We start from the raw sequence: 19,313 nt of genomic DNA, 5'->3' as shown, positions 1-19,313 counted from the left end.
GGTACTTAAAATGTTAGTTACAATAAATTTATAGTTTTGTAATAACAAAACTTACTTTTGATTAACCACAGAATGTTACAAAATGGGTGTAAATTTCAGAGAATGACTTATGTTATTATTTTCCTTGGTCTTGTATTCAGAACTTTTTTCTTTTTTTCTTTCTTTTTTCTTTTCTTTTTCTTTTTTTTGGACTGGAATGAGCTATATGTTTACGAAGAAAGTATTATAAGATATGTGGTGCGGCCAAACTCTTAAGTATTTTACCATTTCACGTCGCTCTTTCACTTTACTTTTCTCAACATTTCACTACATTGCCTTGTAGGTATGTTCTTTAACTAGTCATAATAATGGCCAATAATATTTAAAAATAATAGCAAAAAAGTTTTTGACATGCATTTTTTCCTTGCGTTTTAACCTAGAGCCAATAATTACTGAATTAGAGAAGAAATATTTTACAATCAAGCCGTTTCTGGTGTGTGTCTGTGTGATTATGCCTGTGTGGCTGTTACCCTATCTCTACCGGACTGTCCACATCTATTGGGTCAATACTGGTACAGTCATAGAAAAAAAAACGAAACACTCGATCGTATTCAAAGACTATTGACACTAGAGACACGTGTAAGGTGTCATTGTTTCAGGAATAAAAAGTTCTACATAATTACGGTAAAAAATTGTTGTTAAGGGGTCGTCTTCATATTAAAACGAGCATCAACTTTAAATTTTTCAATGAGAATCCCCTTTTTTTATCACATACTTGTGATCAGCATTCTTTTTTAACTTTGTATACAAAGTTTTGTTTAATTCGATCCAGCCGTTACTTCAGAATCAAGTTTTGAAAAATTCCTCTCGTAATGTTAAAACGTATTTTAATATTTTTACTCATAACACAAAAATTACATTAGGCACGGCAAAGATTGTTTTTTTATATCAAAATATGAATCGACCCAATAATAAAAAAATAATTTACAACACCTAAAATGAAATTTTAGTTTTTTTATGAATTATTTTAATATTTTTTGAAAAAAATATGATCTGAAACCATATTAAATTTTAACAGAAAAACAATCTAGAAGAGCTTTTATGTGGGAATCCAAAATTTGAGCTCCAAATATTCAGTAGTTTTTGCGCTATGCAAAAAAATTCATTTTTTCCTACTTTAGGGGACCGTATACTTTTTTAAAACAGAAATTATGAAAGTTGGTTTCTTCGTAAAAAAAGAAAAAAATTGTTCAACAAAATAAGCAAACCAATTATAACGTGAATTTTCGACAGTTCGTCTATGAATTTTTTAAATGCATAAATTTATTCGCTGTCTCTGCAGAAGAACAACACAATATTGCAACCGTCAGTTTTTTGTAGATATCGTTCAGACGTCAATGTGTAAATAATGCGAAACACTACTTCATCGTCTAATAAAAGAATATTTTATAGAACTTTTTAAATTAAAAGCTACACTTAAAATACTTCTGTTTTTTTTTTTTTTTTTTTTTTTTTTTTTTTTTTTTTTTTTTTTTGCGGTAGCCATTGCTTTTTTTAAAACAATAACTCAAAAAATAAATAAATAAACATGCACAACTTTTTTACAGAAACATACAACAAAACCTCATTGTCTTGCTAGTCAAGTTGCAATAGACAGTGTAGAATTATTTGCTCTTTCCGGTGATAATTTACTAAAAGGAAAAATTATTGCCTTGCCTAAATCGGGAAAAAGTACTCGAAAAATAGCCGACAGTGTGGAAGTTTCTCCTTTAACAGTATCCAGATGGGTGAAAAAGTAATATTTGCTCTTAAATAAGTTTACTGGTTTTCAGGATTTTATTTATTTATTTATTTTTTTTTTTTTTTGTATAGTGTTTGAATAATTTTCAATGTGTTAATAAGATGTAGGAAAGGAAATGTCGGTCGCAGTAGTGGGCCGCATGTTTTGAGCCCGAATTCTGCATGCAAAGTAATTGTTGTGGCTAATTGTGAACTTTTTTTTTTTTTGACTGCGTCAAAGATTTAACAAAACATTAATTTGGGTGTTAGATTAAGTTGAGTTTTTGTCTATTCTTAATTATAATTTAAATACTATTTTTCTATTTACTTTCTCAGTCATTGTCCGTGCATTTCACATTAAAATCATTCCCGCCAGACAAAGATAAAATTTCAAATTATTTTCTTCTTTTTTGAATAACATGGAAAAATAACGACAAAGAAAGAAAGTTATAATAAATTATTGTTATCAATTATAGATGCCTATCTTATTATATGCATGTTTTTCAGAATCCAATATCTGAATATTCGGCTCCAACGTTGTGCCACTGGAACTATTTTTACTTTCTGATCTTACTCTTTAAGCAAACAAGGGGCCCCACGGACCGGCTTCGCGGACTGAATGCGTCCCGCATCTTAACTGCGATGCAATTACGATTTGGTAATCCCATTCGATGGTTGCTGTGGGTCTTAATAATGAGCCCAACAGCCCTGAAGTAGTTTTAACCGAACAATGAAGCAGGTGTCATGTCATTGAAGCGAAGAGTGCCTAAAAACTGGTGGATGAAGAAAATTTATATGACCAGTGAGATGCCGTAAACATACAGCAGATAAATTTACTTTACCTACCAGTTTATTCAAAATCTCAGCTTCAGTAAGGTGACTTCTGCATCCCACACAATTAGTTCCGATTCTAGTCTGAGAAATCTATCATGAGGACGAAATTGTAGCCTCTGGATAGATCAACCCGCCTGTCGGATATGCCGCGTATAGTATTGCTATAGGTGCGCCAGCCTGATACCAGAGAAAATATTAGTTTGCAGGTATATAGATCGTAGAACAAAATCAAATAATGCGAAGTTTTGTTAGCAATCTTACAAAATCGGAGAAATGACAAGAAGTCAGATTTCGGTTCACCTTGGTTTGAGCTAAAATTACTTTTGCCTTTTTTAAATTACGGGTTGGACCATCTCGAATCTCGTTGCTAGAAACAGCATTGGGAAATTACTTTCCTAAATTGCTTTTATGAGCCATTACATGTTTAACTAAAACCGCCGATTGTGTTATGCTTTTTAAATAATACCACGCATTATGATCTTTCACATCAAATTTGGATTTAAAACAAATTCTCTTTTTTTGATTACAAAAAAGCCGCTAGAACAATTACTGTGTTTGTCCACTGTGTTAATTCAAACAACCAAATTTTTCCCAAATAAAGTTCGAGTATGAACGGTTTGCTCATTAACGGGTATTTATATTCTCCTGTTTCTGTTTTATTTTTTAGATTGATACTTCTTTCATTTTATGTATTTGGAGCAAATTTTCACGGAATAAATTGACCTTGCTTCGTTAAACTCACCAATCTATTTAATGCTGCGTCTTCCCACGTAGTGCGGTATTTTTTTTATATTTTTGTGTGCGATGACCCTAACTTCTGCCGATGTTCTGCGAAATTAGAAACGCGCAATTCCATTTTACACCAAAAGACTTTCTATTCATTCCAAAATAAACCTGCAACATAGACGCAATACATTTATCAAACATATTCACATCATCTTTCTAGGTATAAGGTTGGATATTTAAATTTCTATGAGACTAATTTGCTGAATGTTCATATAAGCAATCCAATAGGTTCATATTAGAAAAGGCAAAAAGTTCCATTACTTTTAATTTTTCATTATTCGATTTACTAAACAACGATCGATACGATAGACGAGCCAAACCCCATACATCTTTCTTATGTTAATCCAGATAAACAAAAATCAGTAAATATTTTATCTTTTTTTTTTCAAAAAAAAAAAAAAAAAAGACCGCAAATCACTTTTGCCGCAACATAATCGGCTAAAAAGTATCGAAGAGAACTTCAAAAAATCATGAATTGAGCTGCATAATCTCGATTTTTTCTTTGTTTACATTCCATTTAAGCCGTGACCTTGAAAGAAGCGTTTTCGATGTGGAGACGGTCCCTAAAACGTTTTTTGTTAATAACTCCTGTTCTACTGCACGGAATACAGTGAAATTTCGTATAATGGCTGTATTATGCGGTCTAAACATAATTATGTAACAAAAATTATGGGTTCCCATTTGAAAATCAAGAGTTGGTGCTCATTTTGATTTGTATATGGTCCTTTATCAAAATTTTACCTACGTAGTTTTAAAAAAGACTTTAAACCAAGTCGGATGACACCTTTCTTTCCTTTCTAGCATGTATAATGGCCGAATAATTAAAAGTGTTTCGTTTTTTTTTTTCTATGACTGTACCATTGGACACAAGGCATCCAGGAAAACCGATTTCTGCCTTTTTCCCTCTTTTAAACCTTAAAGGGCAACGGTCCCTCCAGATTTAGAAGATTGAGATAGAGAGTGCAGGATGTCCTGCACTGTAAAAAAATTCCGAAACGTTACTGGTTATTTTCGTGGAACGTCTCGGGATTTCACACGTTTTCACCTATTTCCCCGTAAAAACAAGTATCATCGCAAAAAACTTTCCTGAATCGCTACAAGTTGCACGCGTGCAGACTTTTCACTGTTGTGGAAAATGTTTTTAGCAACCAGTTTAAAAATTGAATGACCGTGTTTATTAAGTGTATCGACCTATGGTTGCTTAAGGCCTGCCCAGATTGAATAAGCTCTTAATGATGAGCGAAAAAGTCAATGGATGTCTACAGCTTTGCAAGACATATGGCTGGTTCCTTCTTGCATAGCTGTGGCCGTGGTAGCTCTGATTTCTGTGGAACCTTCTTGGTAAATCTGGAAGGTTCTAATCAAGAACACTAAACCTACTTAATTTTGCGATAAGGTTCTAGAGACATGACTGGCTTTAACAGGGGATATTTCGCATTTATTCAGAAAGTTTTAAGGTTAATTTCAGAAAGGTTACTGACTTTTAGCGGAAAACGTTCCTTATTTTTCCAAGATATGTTACTGGAAAAAATTGGGCACATCAGCTGCCTATTATTTTCCAGGAACGTTTCTGAATCGTTTTTACAGTGTGAGGACATCCAAGAGTAAGAGCACTGAAGTCTTCAATTAAGAAATCGTGGGTATAGATAGGGGATTGGCGAGTAGAAGACGAAGCCTCCTAGCTTAATATAATATATGTTTTTCTTTTCTCCTTTAACATCCTAAAAACTGTTATTTAAGAATAAACATAGTATGTATTGCAAATGAGAACTTTTCCTAACTGTTTATTTCCCGGTTCGTACAGAAATCAACTGAAATTGATCCATACAATTTAAAACTTCGTAGTTAATTTTTTTAGTCATTAACTTGTTTAGACTTTATTTTAGTGTAAGCGACGTAATTAAATTCAACTTTACAAAAATTACTGAAACGCGAGCCATATTTCTTTCTACTGTAATAAGGGTTAATGGTGCAAAAATTAATTAAGCCTAAAAGTTTGAAAACAGCAATATCATAATTAGAATCATCGTTTTCTGTTTTTATTGCTAAATAAAAGCTTAGAGCTATTTAATTTATTCGTTTATCTCCTTTATTTATACCGATGTCAAGGCTAAAGCGTTAATTTTGATATTTACGATTCATTAGTGTTAATTAAGTCCATCTGAAATATGCTTAATTAATCAAAGTTAATTCAATTTTGATTATCTTCCTGACAACGTTGTAAGGATTATTTCATGATTATTACTGGAATCTTAAATTTAATTCTTCTAAGTGCATAAACAAGATTAATATTCTTCTTGGTCACAATTTTTTTGAAAGTTGTTAATTAAAACATTAAATGCTTCTTTTTACGGTTAAGATTTTTTCCGTGTTATAAAATTAATACAACACACAGAGCTAAAAAATAAATCCAGCAGCGATAAGAATATTTTTTACTACTTTCTGCGTAATATTTGTACTCTATATGCCTGTACGCGAGCTATTAGGCTGATATAACGTGTAAGATTCATTAGGGAGAAAAACAGAACATTCAATAGTTCTTAAAATACATTTTTTTTATTCGTTCATTTATTGTTTGTTTTTACCCATATGCATGAAAGCATCATGTGCAGCATATTAACCTCTGACTTGTTAGAGGTTGCTGCATGAGTGTTGTTGAGTAGAAGGTGGTTTAAATATTATGGATACATACACTGTAAAAACGATTCAGGAACGTTCCTGGGAAATAATGGGCAGCTGATGTGCCCAATTTCTGCCAGTAACATATCTTGCAAAATCCAGGAACGTTTTTCGCTGAAAGTAAATAACCTTCCTGATATGAACCAGGAAGCCTCCTGAAAAATTCAGAAACATTCCCGTTAAGAGCCAGTCGTGTCTCTGGAAAACTCGAGTAAACATAAGAAGGTATAATATAATATCTCGGAAGGTATATATAAGCTCGGCATCTTCCTTATTAATCAAGGAAGTTCCAAGAGCATGGCCAAAGCTAAGCCAAAATTGCTGGTAAGTAACGAGAATTTTACTCGCCTGCATTTGTTGCAAAGCAACGTAGTCCATTCTTATTTGCTCCCTTTGGGAGCTTAATTAGCATGGACAGACCGTAAGTGAACTCAAGCCGATACACTTTATAAACACACTCAATTAATCTTTAAACTGGGAGCTAAAAATGTTTTTCAAAACAGTGAAAAGTCTGCTTTTGTGTAACTTGTAGTAATTTAGGAAACTTTTTGACAGTAAAACTTGATTTTTCCAGGAAGTGGATAAAAAGCATTAAAATCCCGAAACGTAGCACGGAAATACCCAGGAACGTGTCGGAATTTTTTTACAGTGTAGCATTATACGTGCCCTTTTCAGTGATAGGAATGGCACATCGAGGTTAGGATCACCATATCGCGCCCGGCTACGAAAGTGACGCTACTCAAAAGTTTGGAAAACCGAACTATTAATTTGATGTCTAAAGTTAACGCTCTTTCCTGACACGAACCTCACACAAAGTTAACTTACAGAACTTGTGCTAAATGGCGCAAAAACATAAAATCAATAGTCAATAGTGACACATCATTAACATCATAATTTCGAAGAAGAAGTTTGGAACTTTAACTTGTTCTATCGATTTAGACAACGAAAACTAAACAGCAAACATCACTTCATGATTGTTTTGAGCGTATTGTGATATTTGAGACTACAGTGCTGGTAAAAAAAAATTGCATCGCCCTCGCATTTTCACAATAAGGGGATTATGTGAGAAGTTTCGGTCGGCCGATTAACGAGGAATGTATGTGAAATTCTGCAAAGGATTCTGCAGTAGGAATCCGATAATTGTTTACGTAGATCGCGGCTGTTTCCGGGCCAAGGCAAACTGCTGACCCCATGCTCATTTTTTCATTTCTGAACCTGCGTGTGAGTTTAGAGAAAAAAAAACTTAACCCCATGTCAATTTAAGTCTAATGGCAGGATAAAGGTTTTTAAATTGTTACTTAGCAGTTTTGCCCTATGGCACGGAGTACAATCATCCTGGAAAATGACGTTTGGAACTGAAGTAAAGTGATCCCGGATAGTAGGAAGCAATTTCTCCTCTAAACTGCCAATATACACCTGAGCGTTTACTGTTCCTTGCACAAAGTGAAGCCCACCATCCCCTTGATCAGAAATATATCCCCAAATCATCTGGGATACGGGATGCTTGACTGTGTGTTGAATGCAGTCGGAATGGTACTAATCTCCTTTGCGGCGCCGGGTGATGCAATTTTTTTTACATCTACTGTAACTCACTCAAAACTACTATTTTGTAAACACTTGATTGTCTCCAATGCTGTTTTTTTATTTTTTTTTTTAAATTTTATTTGTGTTACATTCATTGTTGTGGAGGAGTTCATTCGTAAAATGACGGTTCTTGGAATACTACTCAGCAAGCTTAATTGGTTCGAAATTGGCCGACATGACCTTTTTTGGCGAGAAACACTATTTACGTTCTAAAGATTATTGTGCATGATTTGTCTCATATTCCTATCCGAAAATCACTGGGAAGCAGCATGATTATGGCTTAAATGCTTTGGGGATTACTGTATGAACACTTTTTCTACATTACATTCCTTAAGTGTTTTAACGATCTGAGGTTGGCCAGCACACAGAGATATATTTTTTTAATTTCTTGGGGGAATTCTCTGCGAAATTAGAACTGTACGCGAAGTTCTTGCTAAGTCTCTTTTTTGTGAAAATACTCCTCCGAAACACATGACGATGTTCATCACGCCGTGCTATCGCTAAAGCTGGACCACAGAGAGATGGCGGATGAGCTTGAAGCAGAATTATCACTCGTATCCTTTGTAATAGATTGTTTGTTATTGTTTTGTACACTGTGAAGAAATTCCGAAACGTTACTGGGTAATTCCGTTTTACGTTTCGGGATTCTTATGGTTTTTATACACTTCCTGGCAAAACCAAGTATCATTGTCAGAAAGGTTCCTGTAATTGCTACAAATAGCTCGAATGCAGACTTTTCACTGCTGTGAAAAATATTTTTAGCTCCCAGTTTTAAAATTAACTGAGCGTATTTATAAAGTTTATCGGCTTTAGTTCAGTTACGGCCCGTCTATGCTAATTAAGCTCTCAAAGGGAGTGAATCAGTACGAACTACGTTGCTTTGCAAGAATTGCAGGCGAATAAATTTCTCGTGACGTAATTGCAATTCTGGTTAAGCTAGAGCCCCTTGAAAAAGACAGGCTGACTTATCCGACATTTTGGTTCCAAGACAGAATTGGATCCAACCTCGTTTCTAGTATTTATAAATACGTCATAATATTCGCTGGTTGCTAAGTCGTAAAATAATTGATGATAAGTTGAGTAAAATGTCACTTTAGGTAAATTTTGAAAGATAACTTCGTTTACAAATTCAGCTAAAATGTATCGGGAAATGTTTACGGTAATAAACCTCATTTTCATACCTTATTTGTTTTTAATTTGTATTAATTAAATTGTATTCATCCACAGAATAAAATAATCAAACATCAATCGGGCAACACACCTAAAGTTTGGACACCAGTTTTCTGCAATGAGGCGTTTGTACAAATGTTTATTTTTTTCGCCCGATAATTTTGGAACCAAATTGTCGGATAAGTCAGCTCCCTTTATATAGGAGCCTTAGGTTAAGCTTTGGCCATGCTTCCGATAATGCTCTTGGAACTTCCTTGATAAAAGGAAGATGCCGAGCTACTATATTCTACTTCTTATGTTTGCTCTAAATTTTCAGAAACACGACTGGCTTTAAACGGAAAGATTTCTGGATTTTTCAGGAGGCTTCCAGGATAATTTCAGGAAGGTTACTGAACTTTAGCGGAACGTTTTCCTGGTTTTCGGCACTTTCTGGATGATTCTACGTGTTACAAATCATAGAAATGATTTCCCGCTTCAAGGTTATCCGCCATTTCTCCGCGTTCAAGCTTTAATACTGTGCATAGCATGTAATTGCTGTCATTGATACACTTCCACGACACTGTAAAAACGATTCAGAAACGTTCCTGGAAGATAATAGGCAGCTGATGTGCCCAATTGCAGCCAGTACCATATCTCGCATAAACCAGGAATGTTTTCCGCTAAAATTTAGTAACTTTCTTGAACTTATCCTGAAAAATCCAGAAATCTTCCCGTTTAAAGCCAGTTGCGTCTATAGACTTTCAGAGAAATCAGGATAATATAATAGCTTCATAAGGAGTATTACAATCATGACCGAAAGCTATGGCAGTTTGGCAAGTAAGTGTCAAGCATCTTGCTTGACAATTGGCAATTCTTGCAAAGCTACGTAATCCAAAGACTTATTTACTCTATTTGGAAACTTTAGCAGTCAGGACGAGCCGTAATTGAATCAAAGTCGACACACTTCATAAATACTAGGGCTCGACCGATGGCATTTTTTGGCCGATGGGCCGATGCCGATTGTTGGCCGATTGTTCAAAGATGGCCGATTGTTTCCCTCAAATGGCCGATTACCGATGGCCGATGGCCGATGCCGTTGGCCGATGGCAAAAAAAAAAAGTTAAAAAAAAATAATTTGAATTCTGATATTTTTAATTATGTTTTTCGCAATCACCAGTTGCGACAGGACCCTACTCATTGGAGTTATTGTTTCTAGAAACTGCTCCTGTCCCCCAAACCTGCCATTCTCCTGGGCGGTTACGTGTGTATAGTGGTGTGTGTGTGTGTGTAGGCGCGCATGTATTTTAAGGCTTATGTGTGCGTTGACCTGTGCATGCACGTAGGCGTGTGTGTTTCTCTGCGTGTGTAAGTTCTTGTGCATGTGTAGACTTGTGTGTGCATAGACTTGTGTATGCACATAAGCGTGTGTGTGTGTGTGTGTGTGTGTGTGTGTATGAGCGTGTGTAGGACATGGACGCCACCGACCAGGAGAAGCGGATTTCGGGGGACATTGCTCAGGATCGGAGGAGTCGCGCCTGCGGAGGACGGTGGGTGGGAGTGCTGCAGAGTCGGGGGGAGGGAATAAAATCAGCGTAACGTCAAGGACAGTCAAATGAGAACAATAAGCAATCGTGATTGCTCAAAAAAAAATCTAACAGAAATAAATTTATAAGTTTGTCAGGGATTTAAAGGATCATTGTGTCAGGCTAGGACTAGGTCGGCACGACATACGTGACCTAGAAGGTGCGTAAGTGACAGGGCGAAGGGGCTACGAGACCCAAAAACTGCATACGTGCGTCCCCTAGCCCTCCGTGTTGACCGAAGGTCAGGCACCCCCTATAAATAGAACCCACCGGAGAGAAGGGGGAGAAGACCGAAGAGAGAACGACACAGTTGCGGTCGCGGAGGCTGCCGGTTTTTCTACGGGACCAAGCGAGGTCCGAACTGAACTTTAGGAGCGGGAGAGTTGGGCCCGTGATCCTGAAAGAGAACTGTAGAGACGGGAGAGATTGTGCCCGTCGTAAAGGTGGACTGTTACGAACGGGAGAGTAGTGCCCGATCCCCAAGGTGGATTTACAAAAACCGTGAAAGACTGAGCACCGTATATGGTATCAACGTGTACATATGTGAATAGTTGTTGTGTACATAGATATAACTAAATAAATCGATATTTAACCCAGAATCTGTGTGCCGTGGAACCTAACTCATTGATTCAATTCACTTTACTTCCTTTCTACGAATAATGAATTGTAATCACACAAAAAAAATCAGATTTCGACCTAAATTTCTATTTTATGAGTACATTCATATGTACCTAAAAAATATTACCCTGAATTATTCACATTACCGAAGTAGATCTACAGTGGCTCCCAAAAGTGTTCGTACACCTACGACTTTCAATGAAATAGGCCATTATCCATTGGTTAGAATTAATATTTCGGAATAGGTATTTTATTATAAGATCTATGGTCTATATTTAACAAAACTACAAGAAAATTTTTAATAAAACATTAAAACATAATTTTTAAAAAATCAAAAACCAAAAATTGCCGGAAATTTTATCTCACAAAAGTCTTCGTACACTTTGAAAAAATGTCAAAAAATTAGAAAATAATCTAACTTTTTACAAAGTTATTATTTAGTAGAACATCATGCAGTATCAACAAGAGCTTTTAAACGTCTGGGAATAGATTTCATTGTTTTTAATTTTCTTTTTTTGCGTAATTTCTGAGTAAGTGTTCAACCAAAGTTTGAGTCTTACTGTTTCTAACTCTATTTTCGTTTCAAAGCCGCATTTTCGTAATCTAGCCCCCTGGTATCTCTAAATATGTTACATTAAGTTCAAATCTGGAGATTGAGGGGGTATTTCTAAGCTTAAGGACAATTTTTGAGGCACCAAACGCAAACGTGTGCTTCTTATCATTATCTCGATAAAAAACAAAGTTGTTTCCGATTACCAAATTTTGGGCTAATAGTTTAAAATTGTTTTTTAAAATATTTAAATGAACAGCATGATTCATTATTTAATCAAAAAATTCCAAATTTCCAAGTCCTGATGCTGTAATGCACCCTCACACTCAAACAACTTCACCGTCCTGATTAACTGATGCAACTAAGTTCTTCAGATTAAGTTCCTAATTTTTTTCTTCTATTTACAATTATACAACAATTTAACCCAAAATGTTGAATTTATTTTCATCTATAAGTAAGACGTTGTTCCAAAACGTTTTGAGCTTATTTATCATTGATTTTGCGACAGAAAGCGTAAGCTTACTGTTATTCGCACGAACAAAAAAATTTCTGCAGGAAGAGGTCCCATTTAATCCAGCTAATCAGAGAACTTGGCGAACAATTTTAGGTGAAAATTAAACGTAAAATATTTCGTTCAATTCTGCAGAAATTTTTTCAGCACTCAAATGTGTATTTTTCATAATTTTTTCCGATCACGCATTGTTTACTTTGCCGGTTGACCTTTTCTTACCGTGTTTTCGATCCAGTTCTTGTCTTTAAAGCATTTTATCAAGCACTTCACTATAAAATAACATAAATTACCTAATTTCGAGACATTTCAAACCAATTTACCGCTACTGTGAGGAAACAATTCAAATTTCAAATGGTGTTTGTGGTGTTTTTCAAATACCAGTCATTTTAAAGTAATAAGCACAATATTAAGGAATAAATAAACAAAAAATTAAAGCCAAATGACTTTAAAGGGTCAACATAATGCAAAAATAATAAAAAAATGACATATGATAGTTTTAATCATGAATTTATTCGAAAAAATGTGAGTGTACGATGACTTTTGTGACGCATTATTTCTCCGTCTCTTAATTATTTGACAAATTTCAAAAATAAAATCTGGCAATATTTTGAAAAAAACTACTGGGTTTTATTTAGAATGGCATAGGAATGATGTGAAAAAAAATTGAACTTCATATTCAAATTCAGTTTTGCGTTATTTTGGTTTTACTACAAAATTTCAAGGTGTACGAACACTTTTGGGAGACACTGTATCTACAAAATGGTCATCTTAAATGACTATGTTCTTCTGCCAACGTTCGTATAACTTTTAGAAGGACTCCTGGAAGAAATTTATCGCAACCTCCTGTAAGGCCTCTAGCCCTGCTGCTTTAATTTCATCGTGGGGAAGAAGGCGACTTTCATGTTGAGGATGCACGGTTCGATTGGTCAATACTCTGATATGACAAACAAATAACATAACGTTTCGTCAAACTTAGCTCCGTGTGACTTTTACCTGTTCCCAGCAAAAAAAATCAATGACGCCGCTTTCTTCTGCATCACAGAACTTAGCAAAAATGGCTTCCAGGAGTGTTTCCAAAAGTTATATGAACACTGACAGGAGAAGTACATAGTCCCTCAAGGTGACCTTTTGAAGGTGAATGTGCTTCGGTAATGTGAACTATTCTGGGTAAGATATTATACAGCTTGTCCCCCGAACTTTTGGATCGTAATACGTACAATCTGTATAGGGTGTAATTATGCTTCTCCTTTTTTGATTGCTGTACGATGGAAAACAAAGAACAAGAGAGAAAAAAAAAAGAAGAAAAACAAAGAGACTGTTTGATAACCAATTGATTTGTTTTTGTTTTTTTTTAAATTGAACATATATATTGAACACTAAGATTTCACTAATATTGTAATAATGTATGGATTTAAGTACATTAAACATAGTTAAAAAACATTAAATTATGTTGTTTAATCATTCAAAAAAAATAAGAATAAAACTATGAAACCGTCAACAAATTACACAATTAAAGTGGAAAGATTGCACGTAGACTTTTTTTAGTCATCAAATTAAACAAAAAAGGTAACAGATAAATTACAATGTTAAATCATAATAGGAATATTTTTATACTTATTTAAAATTTATGAATAGAAAAGTTTGCATTTTTTATAAAAGCAAAACAGTGACATAAATTATGCGGAAAAAAGAAATAGTCATGAAAAGAGCGAGGTTCTTAAAACGCAGCTACAATAAACAATCTCAATATTTACACCAAGTTAATAACTGAATACATATACTACTTGATCTGATGTTTGCACACGTAATATTGAACAAATTGATTGTTTAATCTTTCATGAAGCACTACAAACAAGTTCAAATTAAACTTTTCAAAGTAACAATAATTTTCTGAAATTTAAAAAATTGCATAATTGAAAATCTATGAAACTTTTCTATAACATATTATTAAAAATATGATGAAAACGAAAATAACTCATTCATTGATTTTATATAAATACATAAAAATAATTACTTACAACAGAAAAAAAATCGATCGCTATTATTGATGCAAAGAAGATGGCGCATTACGAAATATAGGTAAAACAAGTATAAGAAATACGCAAAATGACATTTCTCGACCAAAATAAATAATCGCTAATTATTTAAGAAATACTTGAAACGATGAGGGTGGGTTAGGAGGGTCACCCTCTGATTTTGGAGTAACTCACAACATTAAACTTCGGTCACAAGTTCGGCCTCATTTTTTTAGTACAGAAACGCTACCACCAACGCTTCGAGAGATTCTGAATCTACTTCAGCACTATCGAAGAAAAAATTCAAAACTCCCTTTGACTTCCGAATTACGTCACCATTCAAAGCGTCTTTAATCAATTTCTTACATTAATGCTCTAAATTCTTCCTAAACAATAGATAAAGCTTGAAAAAAATATCTCTAATTTTATGAATAGTGTTAGTTTTAAGCAACTAAGAAGTACAACTAGAGTTTAATTTCAGAAATTGAGGGAGCGGGATGAGGGGCACGCAAGCGTTCTCGGAAATACAAAAAATAGTCGTAAAAAATAGAGTTCAAAACAATCATAAACATTGAGCTGAAAAACCCTTTTAAAACTTGCACCCGAGTTTGTTTTGACGTGCAGTGGCGAATTTTAAACATGTCAAATGTTGCAATTGCGCGAGAAGCCCCGTAACCATAGCAGCACCGTAAGAGTTACAAAAACGCTTATGATAAATGTTTCACAACTTCTTTGATAGAGAAATAGGGCCTCAAAATGCATTTCGACGGGCCCCAAACTTTTAATTCAGCCGAAGCGATACAGAAAAGAATGCATTACTGTGATTCATATTACAAATATCGAAAAATTAAAAATTACCGTCGGTTCAACGGGAATCTAACAAAATGAAACAGAACCGGTTTCGCCATCTCAATTTTTTTTCCATAATCTCCAATTCGGCAATATATCACCAAATGATCGTCAGTCTGAGACGCTATATTAGTTTTCCATTGAAATAAGTAATAAATAGCCACAAAAGATGAGTAAATAGGCTTTTTAGAACACCCGATCGAAAACAAAAAAGGGAAGTGCACAACTGGAACGTACGCACACCCCACATGCAAAATTTTAGCCTTCTACAGCTTACCATTTTCGGGTTAAGACTTATGAGAGATACACACGTACATCCAGCCGCAAAAAACAACGCAATAATTAACTTGTTTGGTACAGTCATAGAAAAAAAAAAACGAAACACTCGATCGTATTCAAAGACTATTGACACTAGAGACACGTGTAAGGTGTTATTGCTTCTGGAATAAAAAGTTCTACCTAATTATGTTAAAAAATTGTTGTTAAGGGGTCGTCTTCATATTAAAACGAGCATCAACTTCAATTTTTTCAATGAGAACCCCCCTTTTTTATCACATATTTGTGATCAGCATCCTTTTTTAACTTTGTATACAAAATTTTGTTGAATTCGATCCAGCCGTTACTTCAGAATCGAGTTTTGAAAAATTCCTCTCGTAATGTTAAAACGTATTTTGATATTTTTGCTCATAACAAAAAAACTAGATTAGACACAGCAAAGATTTCTTTTTTATATCAAAATATGAATCGACCCAATTATAAAAACATCATTTACAACACCAAAAATGTAAATTTAATTTTTTTATAAATTATTGTAATATTTTTTGAAAAAAATATGATCTGAAACCATATTAAATTTTAACAGAGAAACAATGTAGAAGAGCTCTTATGAGGGAATCCAAAATTTGAGCTAAAAATATTCAGTAGTTTTTGCGCTATGCTTAAAAATTCATTTTTTCCCTTTTTAGGGGACCGTATACTTTTTTAAAACATAAATTATGAAAGTTAGTTTCTTCGTAAAAAAAGAAAAATAAATGTTTAACAAATTAAGCAAACCAATTAAAACGTGGTTTTTTTTACATTAGAGCTACGTCTATGAATTTTTAAATGTATAAATGTATTCGCTGTCTTTGCAGAAGAACAACACAATATTGCGACCGTCAATTTTTTGTGGATATCGTTCAAACGTCAATGTGTAGACAATGCGAAACACTATTTATTTGTCTAATAAAAGAATATTTTATAGAACTTTTAAAATTAAAATCTACACTAAAAAATACTTATGTTTTTTTTTTTCTGCGTTTAGCCATTGCCTTTTGTAAAACAATAACTCAGAAAATAAAGTTAACATGCACAACTTTTTCATAGAAACATACAATAAAACCTCATTGTCTTGCTAGTCATGTTGCAATAGGCAGTGTAGAATTAATGGCTCTTCCCCTGAGATAATTTACTAAAAGGAAAAACTATTGCCTTGTCCAAATCGGAAAAAAGCACTCGAAAAATAGCTGACAGCGTGAAATTTCCTCTTTAACAGTATCCAGATGGGTCAATAGGTAATATTTGCTCTTAGATAAGTTTGCTGGTTTTTAGGAATCATTATTATTATTATTATTATTTTTTTTTTTTTTTGTAAAGTGTTTGAATAATTTTCAATGTGTTAAGATCTAGGAGGGGAAATGACATTCGCAGTAGTAGACCGCGTGCTTTGAGCCCGTATTCTTCACAAAAGTAATAGTTTTGGATAATTGTGAACTTTTTTTTTTTTACTTCGTCAAAGATTTAACAAAACATTAATTTGGGTGTTAGATTAAGTTGAGTTTTTGTCTATTCTTAATTATAATTTAAATTCTATTTTTCTACTTACTTTCTGTGTCATTGTCCGTAATTTGACATTAAAATTAATCTCGCAAGACAAAGATAAAATTTCAAATTATTTTCTTCTTTTTCGAATAACATAGAAAAATATCGAAAAAGAGAGTTATAATAAATTATTGTTATCAACTACTGAATGCCTGTCTTATGTGAAATGCATGTTTTTCAGAATCCAATATCTGAATATTTGCTCCAACTTTATGACACTGGAATTCTAATTCTGCTTTCTGATCTTATACTTCAAGCAAGCAACGTGCCATTTAGAGTAGCTTCGAATGTGGCCCGCGTCTTCACTGCGATAAAATTGAGGTTTGGTTATCCCATTCGAAGATGGCTCTTTGGTCCCAATAAAGGTCATAACAGCCCTGAACTAGGTTTAACCGTGCAACGAAGCAGATGTCATGTCATTGAAGCTGAGAGTGCCTACGAACTGGTGGATGAAGAAAATTTATCTCACCAGTAAGACGCCGTAAATATACAGCAGATAAATTTACTTTACCTACCAGTTTGTTCGTGCTCTCAGCTTCAATGACCTGACTTCTGCATCCAGCACGAGTTGGTTCCGATTTCAGTCTGCCAAAGCTACAGCAAATACGGAATTGTAGCCTAAGGCTCGATAAAATCGCCTGACGGTTTGCGGCACCGTAGAAAATGTTCGTTTGCAAGTATGTGGTTCGCAATACAAAATCTTATAATGCTAAACTTTGTTTGCTACTGCAAAGTTACAAAACCAGAGAAATGACAAGACGTATGACTTTGGTTCATCTTGGTGTAAGCTAAAATAACTTTGGCTCTTTAAATTACGGGTTGGACCATCTCGAATATCGTTGCTAGAAGCAGCATTGGGAAATTCTTTTCCTAAATTGCTTTTAAGACCCCTGACATGTTTAACTAAAATCGCCAATTGTGTTATGTTTTTTTAATAATACCACGCATTATGATCTTCCGCATCAAATTTGGATTTGAAACAAAGTCTCGTTTTTTGATTACAAAAAAGCCGCTAGAACAATGACTGTGTTTGTCCACTGTGTAAAGTCAAATAACCAAATTTTTCCCAAATGAAGTTCGAGGATGAACGGTTTGCTCACTAACGGGTATTTATATTCTCCTGTTTTTATTTTTTGGATTATTACTTCGGTTCATTTTATGTATTTAAAGCAAATTTTCACGGAATAAATGAACCTTGCTTCGCTCGAGTCTCCAATCATTTAATGCTGCGTCTTCCCACGTTGTGCGGTATATTTTTTATATTTTTGTATGCGATGACTCAAACTTCTTTCAATGTTTTGCGAAATTAAAAACGTGCAATTCCATTTTACATCAAAGACTTTCTATTCATTCGAAAATAAACCTGTAACATAGGTGCAATACATTTATTAAATATATTCACATCATGATTCTAGTTATAAGTTGGATATTTTCATTTTTATGAGGTTAATTTGCTGAATGATTATATAAGCAATCCAATAGGTTCATATTAGAAAAAGGAAAAGTTCCATTACTTTCAATTTGTCATTACTTGATTTATTAAGCAACGATATATACGATGGACCAGAAAAAAACCCCATCCGTCTTTCTTAGGTTATTCCAGATAGACAAAAATCAGTAAATATTTTAACCTTTTTTCAAAAAAAAAAAAAATTGCGACCGTAAATAGCTTTGTGGCGCAACATTATCGGCCAAAAATATCGAATTACGGAAAAAAGAGAACTTTAATAAATCATGAATTGAGCTGGATAATCTCGATTTTTTTTTTTTTTTGAGCAATCACGATTGCTTATTGCTTTTATTTGACTGTTTTTGGCGTCCTATCATTTTATTTTCCCACCGCCAACCTCCATACCATCACCGTCGACCAACTCCTCACGATGCTGTTCCTATAGCATCCCTTTCCTACACACACGCGCATACATACACAACTACACACACATACACACACACAAACACATACACACAACTACCCACACATTCATACCTGCACACAGACACAAACACATATGCCTACACACACATACACATACCCCCTGCACACAAACACACATACCCCCCACACACAAACACACACGCCTACATACACACACTCGTGATTGCGAAAAACATAATTCGAATTCAAGATGTCAAAATTCAAATCAAATGAAAGTTTTTTTTTTTTTTGTTTACATTCCGTTACTTGATAAGCCGTGACCTTGAAAGAAGCGTTTTCAATGTGGTGACGGTCCCTAAAACGTTTTTTGTTAATAACTCCTGTTCTACTGCACGGAATGCAGTGAAATTTCGTACCCTGGCTGTATTTTGCTGTCTAAACATAATTATGTAGCAAAAAATGGGGGTTCCTATTTGAAAATCAAGAGTTGGTGTTCATTTTGCTTTGTATATGGTCCCTTATCAAAATTTAACCTACGTAGTTTTGAAGAAGACTTTAAAACAAGTTGGATGACACCTTTCTTTTCTTTCTAGCATGTATAATGGCTGAATAATTAAAAGTGTTTCGTTTTTTTTTCTATGACTGTACCTGAATGCAGTAT

At 34.2% G+C, this 19,313-nt stretch overlaps 1 protein-coding gene across 1 annotated transcript in view; it reads left to right on the top strand.

Moving 5' to 3' along the window:
• LOC129227957 (glutamate receptor ionotropic, NMDA 2B-like) overlaps positions 1-19,313 on the top strand; it is an 86,990-nt gene that overhangs the window by 60,815 nt on the left and 6,862 nt on the right. The gene's annotated exons all lie outside the window — the stretch shown is intronic.

Source organism: Uloborus diversus, chromosome 8 (genome assembly GCF_026930045.1).
Source record: "Uloborus diversus isolate 005 chromosome 8, Udiv.v.3.1, whole genome shotgun sequence".
Taxonomy (NCBI): Eukaryota; Metazoa; Arthropoda; class Arachnida; order Araneae; family Uloboridae; genus Uloborus; species Uloborus diversus.
Note: the sequence above shows the minus strand (reverse complement) of the source record. Positions and strands in the feature narration are given on the sequence as shown.